The sequence below is a fragment of the Mixophyes fleayi genome, chromosome 4 (assembly GCF_038048845.1).
Source record: "Mixophyes fleayi isolate aMixFle1 chromosome 4, aMixFle1.hap1, whole genome shotgun sequence".
NCBI lineage: Eukaryota > Metazoa > Chordata > Amphibia > Anura > Limnodynastidae > Mixophyes > Mixophyes fleayi.
This window is the reverse complement of record NC_134405.1, coordinates 185,412,399-185,418,398: the sequence shown is the minus strand read 5'-3', so window position 1 is coordinate 185,418,398 and position 6,000 is coordinate 185,412,399.

The window sequence follows — 6,000 nt, the reverse complement described above, 5'->3', positions numbered from 1 at the left end:
CCCTGCTTCACTAATGATTGGCTATATTTGAGTAAGATGCAGGAATAAAAAAAGATATATACTGTATACCTAATGCATTGTAGATTTTTAGCTCTCCTTTGATGGTATACATTATAGACATACAACTAACAAACTCTAATCATTTCAATTTATCACAAGGTTTCTTTTACCCAAAAAAAGGACAATAAAGCATGGCATGAAATTTATTAAACATGAAAATTCTTACAAAAAATACCCAACAAGTTCACCTTTAAAAACAAAGAACCGCATTGCAAATCTATGTTACTGTGTATCAACTAGATTACATAGGCAACATGTTCACCACCTTTTAAAACATACAACCGCATTGCAAATCTATCTAACCATGTAAGAACTACACAACATATTATTTTAAAACACACAACAGCATTGCTAATGTATGAAACCTACAAATTGCAAATGTATGTAAATAATTTGAAAGGGTGAGTGAGACAATTTCAAACATTCACAAATGCTTAAAGTATGCAATGCTTTTCAAATAGATTTTTTTTTTAAAAAAAAATGTTTTCTTGCTAATCTAAAACATAGATGTTAAAGTAACACCTACCTCTTTAACTGTCTTTTCACAAATTAGCAAACAAAATGGCACTATAGTAATCTCCCTCTGTTGGTCTTATATAGTGTTGCATAATGAAATGAGTGGTGTCAGGTGTGCAGGTGCATCCCATTAGATGACAAGATTGTGAATGCTGTGTTTAGTCATCACTATCATCTGTCAGTTGCACTTGACCTGCATCAGGTGCAAATTTTACTTCTGCGTACGCCCGAGCTTGAATCGCCAGTATCTAGTTGGTAACGCCTTTAATGTACATTGCCTACGTGCATACGCCTCTTCCCTCCCCTGATCCGCTCATGAAATCGTAGGCTGTCGTAAGTGTCTTCTGCATTTGAAGATAAATTGCCTGCACTTGCATTCTCTGGCTTATAGTCTGCTTCAGGGCATGCGCAGAGAAATTTAATGCAAAATACAGCACATATCGGCATTTGTGTTCCTTAATGAATCAGGCCCCCAGTGTTATGCATAGCTGAAGATGCACATGATAGAGAGAGTAAAAGCGTTACTTCAATGCCCAACATACCATGTTAAGACCACCCCTTTCGTTAATATAAAGGAAAATAACTCACAAAATGGAAAGTTTCTAAATGCTAAATTCTACTTACCTGTGTTCCTGTGATCCAGTTGATCCCCTGGTGTTGGAAGCTCTCCTTGCTCATGATGGAAGCATGTTGTCGATGGACAACACACAGCGAGTATGAAAAGAAAATGACTTGGTACTAGGTGCTGCTTTCTTAGCTCCCACTGTGACGGTGTATTCACATGTATAAACCGTGTGTTGATCAAAACTGGCAAATGACATTTGCACTGCAAGACATTTGCTTCAATCATGGCAGAAAAACATACTGGCTACACTGCATAGGAAACAAATATTATTTGAGTAACCTGATTAGAGTTTAAAAAGTTGAAAACCTAAATGACACATAGATTTATCATGAAATTTAAACATATAAAAACATCAAATAAATATGTATTTCATTATATGGGTTGCATTTATTTTATGAATCTCTATAGAAATGCTTTATATAGTGTCAAATGTTCTAAACATTGATTAAACATTAAGTCGACATGCAGTTGAGGCATCGATTTTGTGAGCTGAACCAATATTCAAGAGAATTCAACCTACATTATCAATCCTCGAAGGACCAGTGACATCACTGACACTGCTTCCTAGTAAATTGATAGGTTGTTTTCTTATTAATATTGATTTATCAAAAAAAAAATGTCTGCCTCCACTCTGTGTAATCAGAAATAACACATTAAAGCTACAGTAACATATACATGTTATATTTTACTAACCTCCGCTCTCCCCTAGCCGGAGCCCCTGGGTCTGCTCCATGCAACTCCAGCAGTTCTGTAATACAGTAAAATCCATTCCATTAGCCACTTCAAAAGAGGGTAGAGAGGAAGATTGTGAGGAGGTCTAATCACAAGCTTCATTCTCTTAATGTTGGCTTATAAATAGAGATGGGCGGGTCCGGTTCTCCGAGAACCGAACCCACCCGAACTTTGGGTATCCGAGTACCGAGCTGAGCAGCTCGGTACTCTCCCGCCCATTCCGAATCCAAATCGAGGCCGAACGTCATTGTGACGTCGTCGGATCTCGGGACTCGGTTCTCGCGATACTTCAACTTTATAAATACACGCCTCCACAGCAATCCATCGCCATTTGACAGAGGGAGAGAGCAGGGTGTAGTCATAGGCTAATTAGAGCAGGGACAGAGAATACCATATTGTTCTTGCAATTGCTCTAACCAAAATCGCTAGTGCAGAGAGGAGGATAGAGGTTTATTATTTTTTCTTCATATTTGGCACTCCCCAGCGCTTTTGGGGTGTCCCCCATAATTGTGCATTAATATTTCTGGCTGTCAAAAGTCATATCTGTCAGCAGTATCTACTCAATAATTTGTAGCACACCTCAGTGTTTTTGGGGTGTCCCCCATAATTGTGCATTAATATTTCTGGCTGTCAAAAGTCATATCTGTCAGCAGTATCTACTCAATTATTTTTAGCACTCCTCAGTGTTTTTGGGGTGTCCTCCCTAATTGTGCATTAATATTTCTGGCTGTCAAAAGTCATATCTGTCAGCAGTATCTACTCAATAATTTTTAGCACTCCTCAGTGTTTTTGGGGTGTCCTCCCTAATTGTGCATTAATATTTCTGGCTGTCAAAAGTCATATCTGTCAGCAGTATCTACTCAATAATTTGTAGCACACCTCAGTGTTTTTGGGGTGTCCCCCATAATTGTGCATTAATATTTCTGGCTGTCAAAAGTCATATCTGTCAGCAGTATCTACTCAATAATTTTTAGCACTCCTCAGTGTTTTTGGGGTGTCCTCCCTAATTGTGCATTAATATTTCTGGCTGTCAAAAGTCATATCTGTCAGCAGTATCTACTCAATAATTTGTAGCACACCTCAGTGTTTTTGGGGTGTCCCCCATAATTGTGCATTAATATTTCTGGCTGTCAAAAGTCATATCTGTCAGCAGTATCTACTCAATAATTTTTAGCACTCCTCAGTGTTTTTGGGGTGTCCTCCCTAATTGTGCATTAATATTTCTGGCTGTCAAAAGTCATATCTGTCAGCAGTATCTACTCAATAATTTTTAGCACTCCTCAGTGTTTTTGGGGTGTCCTCCCTAATTGTGCATTAATATTTCTGGCTGTCAAAAGTCATATCTGTCAGCAGTATCTACTCAATAATTTTTAGCACTCCTCAGTGTTTTTGGGGTGTCCTCCCTAATTGTGCATTAATATTTCTGGCTGTCAAAAGTCATATCTGTCAGCAGTATCTACTCAATAATTTTTAGCACTCCTCAGTGTTTTTGGGGTGTCCTCCCTAATTGTGCATTAATATTTCTGGCTGTCAAAAGTCATATCTGTCAGCAGTATCTACTCAATAATTTTTAGCACTCCTCAGTGTTTTTGGGGTGTCCTCCCTAATTGTGCATTAATATTTCTGGCTGTCAAAAGTCATATCTGTCAGCAGTATCTACTCAATAATTTTTAGCACTCCTCAGTGTTTTTGGGGTGTCCTCCCTAATTGTGCATTAATATTTCTGGCTGTCAAAAGTCATATCTGTCAGCAGTATCTACTCAATAATTTTTAGCACTCCTCAGTGTTTTTGGGGTGTCCTCCCTAATTGTGCATTAATATTTCTGGCTGTCAAAAGTCATATCTGTCAGCAGTATCTACTCAATAATTTTTAGCACTCCTCAGTGGTTTGCGCTCAGAATGGATTCAAAGCAGTCCACATATGATCTAAATGAGCAACCAGGTTCTGTCACCAGTCCTGATGTTAGTGTTCCCAGTACGTCATCTGGCCAAGGCGATGTCAAACAACAGAGTGTTTTCAAATTAGTGCAAAAAACAAAAACCAAAAAAAAATTTACTGTATTGAAGCGAAAAAGAAGTGTAACTGAGCAAAAGTTAAGTGACGATAAAAAAAAAATTGCAAGCATGCCATTCTACACACGCAGTGGCAAAGAGAGAATGAGGCCTTCACCTTTGGCTATTAGTGGCAGATCCCAAAAAGTTACCCAGGCTACAATTGGTGCACAACTACTGTTACGCGTCAAAGCTGAGCTGCAAGATACCAGTGAGGCATTACAGGAGAATATTTGCTCTGATTCACAAATGACAACAATCCCTGTGGAGAGTCCATCCAACAGTGGGATGTCTAATCGTGAGCATTCTGCTGATGTGTGCCTTAATAGCCCGAGTGTAGCCGGTGATACCCAAATTGAGGATGCCACTTTGGAATTAGAAGAGGATGAGGGGGAGATTTGTGTAGGCAACGAGGGCGCTAATGAGGATGTTGATGAGGATGAGGTTGTTTGTGTAAGTCCTGCACCAGTGGCAGCAGTTCTGGCACGTGACAAGAAAAAGGCCATTGTCATGCCTGGGCATAAAACAAAAAAATCCACTTCTTATGTGTGGAATTATTTCTACCCAAATCCAGACAACAATTGTATAGCCATTTGTAGTGTATGTGAAGCCACAGTCAGTCGAGGGAGGGACCTTAACCATCTTGGAACCTCGTCTATGTTACGCCATTTAACGAGAGTTCATGGCAAAGTGTTGGGAAAAGCTGAAAGTTCTTCCCAAAAGAATACAAGCACTCCCTCATCAGCTAAGACCCTCCGCTCACCGACATACCGACGGCTACAAAATACACCCACCACACCATCCTCATCAATATCCTCAGTAGCGCTCGGAGTTAGCCCGGCATCCCACTTAAGGCTGGATGACTCCGGCACTATTATTGATTCCTCTGAAGAAAGCGTTAGTCCTGCTGCTGCTGTTGCTGCTGCTGGGGGTGAATCGTCATCCCAGAGGCAGGTGAATAAAATGAGCAGTCCTACATTTCAGCAATTAACTGTGAAACAATCATTTGCGAGGGGAAGCAAATATGACAGCAGTCACCCAGTCGCCAAGCGAATCACAGACGCCATGGCTGCAATGTTAGTGTTAGATCTGCGTCCAATCTCCACAATAAACGCAGCTGGTTTTTCACAGTTAATTGAGGTTTTGTGTCCGCGTTACAGAATTCCATCGCGACACCATTTCTCCCGTAAAGCTATTCCACAACTATACCAAAAAGTGTGTAAAAATGTAGAGATTGCGCTGAAAAATGCCATTCTGCCCACTGTTCACTTAACCACAGATATGTGGACAAGTGGAAGTGGCCAAACCAAAGACTATATGACTGTGACAGCCCACTGGGTTGGTCATTCACCTTCACCAGCAGGAACAGCAGCAGCATGTACACCACTACGTAACATTTGTCACAGGCAGGCCACTCTTTGTATCACCGGCTTCACTAACAGGCATACGGCTGACAATTTGTTACGCAAACTGAGAGATGTGATTGATGCATGGCTTATACCACTCGGACTCTCCCCAGGGTATGTCATTTCAGATAACGCCAACAATATAGTGCGAGCATTACAGCTGGGTGATTTCCAACATATTCCCTGTTTTGCTCACACCATCAACTTGGTGGTGCAGAGCTTCCTACGAAATAACCGTGAGGTGCAGGAGATGCTTTCGGTGGCCCGTAAAATTTCAGGCCATTTCAGGCATTCAGCCACAGCATGTAGGAGATTACAGCAGCTCCAAGAGCAGTTTAACTTGCCCTGCCACCAACTTAAGCAAGAGGTGGTAACTCGGTGGAATTCCACCCTGTACATGCTTCAGAGGATGGAGGAACAGCGCAAAGCCATCCAAGCATATTGCACAAGTCATGACATTGGGAAAGGAGGGGGGATGTATTTCACTCTTGCACAGTGGGGAATCCTTTCAGTGCTGTGCAAGGTGCTGAAACCATTTGAAGTTGTGACATGTGAGGTCAGTGCAGACTCTGCTAGTTTGAGCCAAGTCATTCCTTTAATTAGACTATT